Source organism: Triturus cristatus, chromosome 5_2 (genome assembly GCF_964204655.1).
Source record: "Triturus cristatus chromosome 5_2, aTriCri1.1, whole genome shotgun sequence".
Lineage (NCBI taxonomy): Eukaryota > Metazoa > Chordata > Amphibia > Caudata > Salamandridae > Triturus > Triturus cristatus.
Genome location: NC_140588.1, coordinates 1116941325 through 1116950909, shown reverse-complemented (window position 1 = coordinate 1116950909; position 9585 = coordinate 1116941325).

Genomic DNA, 9585 nt, shown 5'->3' with positions numbered 1-9585 from the left:
AACTATCTACTGGCAACCAATAGTGAAGACCGCCAGTAGATAATATATATTGTGTAGGGGGTCGTGCTGGGGATAGTGCTTTAGGGTTTAGAGTAGTGCAGTGGTGTTTGGGTAGTGTAGGGGGTCATGCCGGGGGGAGTGTTTAAGGGTTTACGGTAGTGCAATTGTGTTTGGGTAGTGTAGGGGGTCGTGCTGGGGATAGAGTTTTAGGGTTTAGGGTACCGCAGTGATGTTTGCATAGTGTAGGGGGTCATGCTGGGGGTAGTGTTTTAGGGTTTAGGATACCGCAGTCATGTTTGGGTAGTGTAGGGGGTCGTGGTGGGGTACTGTTATAGGGTATAGGGTAGCGCAATGGTATTTGGATAGTATAGGGGTCGCGCTGGGGATAGTGTTTTAGGGTTTAGGGTACCACAGTGGAGTTTGGTTAGTGTAGGGGGTCATGCTGGGGGTGGCGTTTTAGGGTGTAGGGTACTGCAGTGATGTTTGGGTAGTGTAGGGTGTTTTGCTGGGGCAGTGCTTTAGGGTTTATTGTAGCCCACTCGTGTTTGGGTAGTATAGAGTGTTGTGTGGGGGTAGTGTTTTAGGGTTTAGGGTAGTGCAGTGGTGATTGGGTCGTATTTTGGGTTTTGTGCGGTGGGTAGTATTTTACAGTTTAGAGTAGTGCAGTAGTGTTTCTGTAGTCTAGGGAGTCATGCTGAGGGTAGTGTTTTAGGGTTAAGGGTAGTGCAGTGGTGACTGTGTAGTGTAGGGTGTAGAGTTTTAGGGTTTAGGGTAGTGTAGTGGGGTTTGTGGGGTGTAGGGGGTCATGCTATGGGTAGTGTTTTAGGGTTTAGGGTACTGCAGTGGTGTTTGGGTAGTGTAGAGGGTCGTGCTTTAGGGTTGATGGTAGTGCAGTGGTGTTTTGGGTAGTGTAGGGGGTCATGCTGGTTGTAGTGATTTAGGGTTTAGGGTAGCCCAGTCGTGTTTGTGTAGTGTAGGGTGTCATGCTGGGGCTAGTGCTTTAGGGTTTAGGGTAGCGCAGTGGTGTTTGTGTAGTGTAGGGGAAAAGCTGGGGATAGTGTTTAAGGTTTAGGGTAGCGCAGTGGTGTTGGGTAGTGTAGGGTGTTGTGCTGGAGTAGTGTTGAAGGGTTTAGGGTAGCGCAGTGGTGTTTGGGTAGTGTAGGGGGTCGTGCTGGGGACAGTGTTACTGGGTTTAGGGCACCGCAGTGCTGTTTTCATAGTGTAGGGGGTTATGCTGGGGATAGTGTTTTAGGGTTTAGGGTAGTACAGTGGAGTTTGGGTAGTGTAGAGGGTAATGCTGGGGATAGTGTTTTAGGGTTTAGGGTACCGCAGTGGTATTTGGGTAGTGTAGGGGGTCATGCTGGGGATATTGTTTTAGGGTTTAGGGTAGCCCACTTGTCATTGGGTAGTATAGGGTGTCATGCTGGGCTTAGGGTAGTGCAGTGGTGTCTGTGTAGGGTGTAGAGTTTTAGGGTTTAGCGTAGTGTAGTAGGGTTTGTGTGGTTTAGGGGGTCATGCTATGGGTAGTGTTTTAGGGTTTAGGGTACTGCAGTGGTGTTTTGGGTAGTGTAGGGGGTCATGCTGGGTGTAGTGATTTAGGGTTTAGGGCAGCGCAGTGGTGTTTGTGTAGTGTAGGGTGTCATGCTGGGGGTAATGCTTTATGGTTTAGGGTAGAGCAGTGGTGCTTGTGTAGTGTAGGGGGTCAAGCTGGGGGTATAGTTTTAGGCTTTAGGTTAGCGCAGTGGTGTTTGGGTAGTGTAGGGAGTCATGCTGGGGTAGTGTTTTAGGGTTTAGGGTAGCGCAGTGGTGTTTGTGTAATGTATGGGGTCGTGCTGGGGATAGTGTTTTAGGGCTTAGGGTAGCGCAGTGGTGTTTGGGTAGTGTAGGGTGTCGTGCTGGGGTAGTGTTTAAGGGTTTAGGGTAGCGCAGTGGTGTTTGGGTAGTGTAGGGGCTCGTCCTGGGGATACTGTTATTGGGTTGATTATTATTTAATTTTTATTTTAAAAGTTTTATATAGCGCTAGCTTGACCCGTAGGTATCAGAGCGCTTTACATACATACTGTAAAGAAAAACAGATGGAATTTGCATTACATAGTAGGCAGTAAGGAAGCAAAACCAGGGATAAAAAAAAATATATCATGGAAGAAAAGGGGGTTAACACAGTCCGGTAGCCAAACTATCCTTGAATGTCAAGAGAGAGGAGTAAACTCGGATATTGAAGTCTAGGTTAGTTGACGTTGGTCAGGAAAGTATTTGTTAAGGAGATGGATTTTCAGGTCTCTTTTGAAACAGGAGAAGGAGGGGTTGCATCTGAGGACTCTAGGGAGAGCATTCCACATCCTGGGAGCATTGTCAGAGAACGATCGTTATTGTGTGGTTTTCTTATTCAGTTTCGGATGAATAAGAAGGAGAGATTTGGAACTTCTCAGCGATCTGGATTGACCTGCTCTTACCAGTTTTTTGTTCAGGTAGTTGGGGGCCGGAGGGTGGAGGGTTTTGTGTGTGATGCAGGCCAGTTTGTAAATACACCTCCCTTCCATGGGAAGCCAGTTGAGAGAGTGGAGAGCTGGAGTGATGTAATCAAATCTTTTTACTCCAGATACGAGTCGAGCGGCCATGTTCAACACTGCCTTTAGAGGGGCTAGGTGAGCTTTTGGAGTCCCTGTTAGGATGGCGTTCCCGTAGTCGATTTTAGAGAGAACTAGGGATTGGACTACTGTCTAGATGTCATCATGGGGAAGAAAAGGGTTCAATTTCTTGAGGTGTGTTAGAGAGAAAAGAGCACTTTTTGCAGAGTTTTTGATGTGAGCCTCCAAAGATAAGTTCTTGTCAAGGGTGATGCCTAGAGACTTAAAAGAGTCGGATAGGACGATGGGGCAGTTTAGGGCTACCAGATTCTTGAGCCACTCTTGGATTGGACGATGGTTGCTTTTTGGAGAGAATAGGATTAGTTCTGTTTTATCTGGATTGAGTTTTAAGTGGTTAGCGTTGAACCAAGTTTGGATCTCCGTTAGAGTGGCATTGAGGTGTTGGATGTCGCTGGGAGACTTGATTTTGCAATAGATTTGGGTGTCATCAGCGTAAATGTTGTAATTCACTCCAGCTTTTTTCAAGATGATTGTGAGGGGCTCCATGAAAAGATTAAAGAGGGCCGGGGAGAGGATTGAGCCTTGCGGAACCCCAAGTGTGACTTTTGTTGGCTTCGAGAGACAGGAGTTGATTTTAATTTGTTGCGAGCGGTGTTGAAGGAAGGAGGTGAACCATTTTAGTACTGTGCCATTGATGCCGGAGCGCTTCGACATGGTCTCCAGAAACGCTGGATGATTTACTGTGTTGAAAGCCGCAGATAGGTCAATAAGGATGAGTAGGCAGGCTTCACCTTCATTTAAAGCCTTGTGAATATCGTCAGAGACGTTGAGCATAGCTGTTTCCGTGCTACAGCCTTTCCTGAATCCTGATTGAAAGGTGTCGAGGAGGTTGAACTCATCAATGTGTTTGTTGAGTTGGTGAAGAACGCATTTCTCCAATGTTTTTGCAAGGAATGGGAGGTTGGAGATAGGTCTGAGCTTGTTGAGATCATGAGGGTCGGCCCCTGGTTTTTTGAGAATTGGTCTGATTTGTCCAAGTTGAAGGGAGTCAGGGACACAGCCTGAGGTGAGAGAGGCGTTGATGATTTTCGTCCAGAAAGGGGAAATGGTGTGGTTAAGTTCTTTTATGATTGTGGATGGGATGGGGTCCATAGTGTGGGAGGAAGCTTTTAGGTTAGAAACTATAATGAAAACCTCATTATCCGACAATAGCTCAAAGTCGGACCAATGCACATTGTTTAGGTCTCACGAGCCAAAGGCTCGAAGAGACATTTTATATGTGGGCTTCTCAAAGTGCTGCCGTGGCCTAAAGCTACAGTGCACGTGGACGTGCACGCGCGCAGCGCCATGTGTCTTTCCTCCGTAGCGATCGTAATCACGATCACTTTCGCGGGCTCCTCTGTTCCCCTTCCCGTCAGCTGCGACCGCACCACTGTGCCCGCCCCCACTCCCCCTCCCTCCTCGTCAACTTCAGTGCGCGCTTGTTTTTTCTTCATTTCAGGTCAATCTAGAGCAGGCGCGCAACGCCAATTGGGCTTAAAAGGCTTCAGTCCCCCTCACCCCCTCTGTCGTGTGTGTCAGCCCGGCTGAGACAGCTTCCCGGCATACACACACACACCGTTTTTGCGCTGTTGTGGGCTGGCGTCTGTCTTCTTGCAGCCGCACCCGAGCACTTCACAGGTCTTTAAAAGACCCTTTACTTGTTAACAAGACTTTGCTGTTTTTCACCCCTCCTTAAAGCCCCTGCATCTCCACTCAGCATATTGCTGAAGGAGTCACCCAACCCCACTCCTGACATTTTTAGTAGCCCATACACCCCCCCCCCCCTCGAAATGTGTCTCTACTTGCGCCTCTGTTCTAGAGAGACTTTGTGGTTCTTATACCCATCTCCTACGCGAGCCGGCCCCTTATTTTTGAATTGGGCTTAAAAGGCTTCAGTCCCCCTCAGCCCCCTGTCGTGTGTGTCAGCCCGGCTGAGACAGCTTCCCGGCATACACACACACACCGTTTTTGCGCTGTTGTGGGCTGGCGTCCGTCTTCTTGCAGCCGCACCCGAGCACTTCACAGGTCTTTAAAAGACCCTTTACTTGTTAACAAGACTTTGCTGTTTTTCACCCCTCCATAAAGCCCCTGCATCTCCACTCAGCATATTGCTGAAGGAGTCACCCAACACCCCCCCCCTGACATTTTTAGTAGCCCATACACCCCCCCCCCCTCGAAATGTGTCTCTACTTGCGCCTCTGTTCTAGAGAGACTTTGTGGTTCTTATACCCATCTCCTACGCGAGCCGGCCCCTTATTTTTGCTTATATTACGGTTCCTAATAGTTTTCCCCAAGTTTAATTCTGTTAGACATCTACAGGATCACAAATAGGACAAATTAGGACCTTGGGATACTGGGAGATGCATTCAATTGCTGAGAATCACAGAAATGTGTGATTTTAAACGTTAACCTGGGTCCTCGGCCAGCATAATAATTAGTTTTTCGCTCCCGGTGTGGCACGAAAAAGTCTACCAGAAATAAAGTTTTATTCATGCAATGCGGATGGCGGAAGGAAAAGTTGCAATATTCTTTAAGTTTTTGTTTTAATTTTTTATTTATTTTTGACAACATTGCTTGTATTATTTAATGTCAAATTAGTATTACTCGTTTATTTGGTGCTGACTGCAAAATACATTATTATTAAACAAAACAAAAAAAACAGTTTGCATGTTTAATACACGTATATACGTGCACACTCTGCCCTGCTATTGGCATCGTTGTGGCAATATCAGCCACAGTTACTAATAACGTTTTTTTGGCGTCTGGGAGAGGGTGGGGTGAATTTAACGTGAGAAAATTGGTAAGAAGGATACATAAAAAATAGTTAACACTATTTGTTGCTTCGCTTTGTGTGCTGTCCCCAGATCAACGGCCACAGAAAGCAAAACTGCCTCCGTATTTAACAACAAACTCAATAAAGGTCCGTAAATTGAGTTGAGGTATCGATTATTTAATTTTTATTTTGTATCGTTGAGATTTGAAAATATTTTTTTAATAACAACATTAGTCAGCTGGCTCTAAGTCTGGTTATTAATAGAATAGATCACTTCCGCAAACAGACGTAGCCTTCTGCCCTCCTCTTCCCCCAGGGTTCATTGCGCACTTCTGCGGCACACTTCCGGCCATTTGTCAGCGCAGGTGGTCTTACGAATCGCCTGCAGTCTTCATTCCCCTTCTTCAAGCTGTCAGTCATTCACAAGGGCATCACTTCTTGAGGGGAGGCTTCCAAGGCTCTGTGTCAAAGGAGGTGGCGTCTTGAAAAGCTCTAGCCCAATATCCTTTCAATGCCACAGCGGACGCGGGGACTTCCAACTCTCTGCGCCAACGTCCTGCCAACTCCAGGGAGAACTAGGGGGCTTTCAGGATGCTGTGCCAATGTCCTTCTAACCCACCGAGGACGAGGGGGCATGCAAAGCTCTGTGTCAATGTCCTTCCAATGCCACGCGCTAATATTCTTCCAAAGCCACCGAGGACGAGGGGGCATGCAAAACTCTGCGCCACTGACCTGCGCCAAAGTCCTTCCAATGCCATGGAGGGAGGGGACTTGCAAAGTCCTGCACTAATGTCCTATCAATGCCATGGATGACGAGGGTGTGTGCAAAACTCTGCGCCAATGACCTGCCAACGCCATGGAGGGAGGGGACTTGCAAAGTCCTGCACTAATGTCCTATCAATGCCATGTATGACGATGGTGTGTGCAAAACTCTGCGCCAATGTCCTTCCAATGCTACCAATGCTGTGGAGGACCCAGGGGCTTGCAAAGCTCTGTGCCAGTATTCTTCCAATGCCACTCAGAACAAGCACTGGCATCGCAAATAAGTCTCGCTTTTGGGACCTTATAAGTATTTAGTTATGCAGCACAATATCCTTGGTGCAACAACATCATGGCTAAACACTTATGAGGTCCCAAAGGCGAGACCTATTGGCTATGCCAATGCTTGTTTTTAACTGGTGGCAGACCTGTTTGTCCTTGGTAAGAACTCCTACTGAATGATCAGGGGTGGTTAGAGTGGGGCAGGTTAAGAGGGAAGGAGGGTTAGAGTTTTGGATGAAGGATTGATCAATTTTCGAGACTTTATTAGTGAAGAAGGTGGCAATTTCTTCACAACGTTCATTGGTGGCTTTGATTTCTTGAGAGGGAGTGTAGTTAGTTTGGCTTTTGACAATGTTGAAGGGTTCTCTCGGTCTGTTTTTTTACCAGATCTAGTTGGCTGCGGAAGAAAGACGCCTTTTCACTGGAAATGTGTTTTTTGTATGCTTGCCGAGCAGATCTAAGTTGTGCTAGGTGTAAGGTCGAAAGGTTTAGTCTCCAAGACCTTTCCATTTGTCTGAGTTGACGCCTTTCCTCATTCAGAACCACGTTAAACCAGGGTTTAGATTTGGTTTGCCTCAAATGTTTGAGTTTGAGAAGAGCTACTTGGTCTAAAACCTCTGTCATTTTTTAGTTAAAGTGTGTAGTGAGGTCATCGGCCGTCGATGATGAGGGTTGGAGTTGAAGAAGGGCATGAATCTTGGATTTGAGTTCAGATAAAGGGATTGCTTTGATATTTCTGGTCCATTGCTTAGGTTTGTGATCACAAATAGGTTGGTGGTACACAAGTGCATCAATCTTGAACAGAATGAGGTGGTGGTCGGACCAGTCAATGGGAGAAATCGCTGTCAGAGAGACCCGATCATTGTTGGTAATGATCGCATCCAGTGTTGCACCTTTGATGTGAGTTGGTTTATTGCAGAATTGTTTTAGGTTATATATTTCAAGTAGGTTGGATAAGTTCTGGGCAGTGGAGTCTTCAGGGTCATTCCAGTGGATATTGAGGTCACCCAGGAACACGTCTTTGGTGTCTGTCATGGAGAACAGTAATATTAGGTCAGTTAGTTCTTCGGGGAAAAGGGTACGCTCTCCAGAAGGGTGGTAGATGGTGTGGAATTTGATGGGTGAGGTGCCCTTGGCACTGAGTTTGACACCCATGTATTCAAACGATAGGTATTCTGCAGGTTTAAGTTTGGTAATCTGAATTTCTGCCTTGTGGACGATAGCAATTCCCCCCCCCCCGTTTTGATCGGTCTGTCTTGTCTGATGATGGTGTACCCTGGAGGGGTGAGAATGTCAAGAATGGGTGTGGAGTGGACATTGAGCCAGGATTCAGTGAGGAAAGCGATGTCAATTTCTTCAGCGAGTAGAGCTTCAGCAATGTCTGTGGCGTGTTGTACTGCTGATCTGCAGTTGAGGAGCATGCAAGAGAGAGGACGGGGAGCCTCGATGATGGGGGAGTGAGGTGGATAGAGGAGTATTGAGCAGGAGGTCTAGGCGAGTGGACATTTTTTGGGATTCTGTTAGTGCCGATAATAACAGGGATGGGGAGAGGGGCTGACTTCTGGCTCAAAGTGAGGTAAGAGTCGTTGAACTCATCAGGTTTCGGTATCGAAAAGGGTTGGCGATCCCGGTTGGGTTGAAGTGCCTGACTCGCTGATGGACTGGAGGGACGAGGGGTGCACTGAGGGGCCAAGGGAGCGGTATTGAGGGGGGTGGGAGGAAATCTACCCGGGGAGAGGGAGCACGGTGGCTTGGTCCTGTTGAGAAGATCTTGTTGTAAGTATAGGAAATCGGCAGCAAGGGAGTTAATTTTCAGCTCCATTCTGTTCAGTTGCTGTGCTATTGAGCTGAGAAAGTTTAAGGTTTTAGGCATGGGCCGAGAATGACTTGGGTCTTTGGAGGGAGAGTGAACAGGGGTCGTGGATTGGACAGAATCAGTGGGGTTAGGAGAGGGGAGAGGTTGGACGCGGGGAGCCGGATTAGTAATATTCCCATTCAAGGGGTTCAAAGGAGGAGTAGAGGGTCTACTGTCCAAGTGAGGAGGAAGAGAAATTCTAGGTAAGAAGTCAGATTTCCGGGGAATATCAATGAGATTAGCGGAGGAGGCAGGTTGTGTATGTGGGTGTGCGACGGCGGATGGGAGCGTGTAGTGATAATAGGGGGGAACGAATTTAAAGGATTGGTGACGACATTGGCCATGGGGATGTCGCGGGGATTGTCAGTGAGGTAATCGGTGGAGACTGGTTGAGTCTGTGGAAGTGGGACATCGGCAGGGGAGTGTGCAGTGGTAGTAGGGGGGAGAGAAACCACTGGATTGAAGGTGACGTTGGACATGGGGGACGTAAGGGTTGGGGGAAAAGGGTCTGTGTTGGAGGACGAGGTAGTTTGTGAGGGAGGGTGCAGATTATCACGGGTCGAGCGGAGAGTGCCTGTGGGGATTTCAGTTATAGGGGGGAAGAGGTTAGAGTCCGAGCTGTCAAGATCTAGATCGGTCTTGTGGTGTTTGTTAATTGTGAGTTTGTTGTTCCTAGTGTGCTCAGTAGATGTAATAGTTGTGGGTGTTTGGCGTCGGTGAGTAATGATAGGGGTAGTGTGATTATAGCGAGTGATGGATGATGTCCATGAGTTGGAGAGAGGTTCTTCAGGGCAGGGAGATGGGATCGGTTCCACGTTATTAGTAAGGGTGATGGTGGGTTGGTGAGATATGGTTTGACGGCTCAGTTGAGTTAACGAGGAAAGAAGTGTGGGGAAGTGGCGGTCAAAAGTGGTGAGGTGCGGGTCAGTGGCCTGTATTAGAATGGTTCCAGTTCTGTAGATGGAGATGGTGAGTTCCCCTTTGAAGGTTGGGGAGATGGTAGTGGAGATTTTTTCACCATAGGGAATGATTACTGACTTGGCGACTTGAAGGTGAAGAGAGAAGGTGTTTTTCCATTTAGCCGGGCGAAAATGAAGTTAGTTTTCGTGTTGCCGCTGGTCGCTGTGTGGTAGCTATCTACAATGAGTGTTTCAGGGTGTTGTTTTAGAATACTATGTTTGAAGTTCTTTTTTGCATTACTGGTCATTTTGTCTGGGTAGTTAATGGACCAGGAGTTTGGTCCGTAGCGCACAAGATTCGAGTTCCGGGTGGGGTAAGGTCGGCGC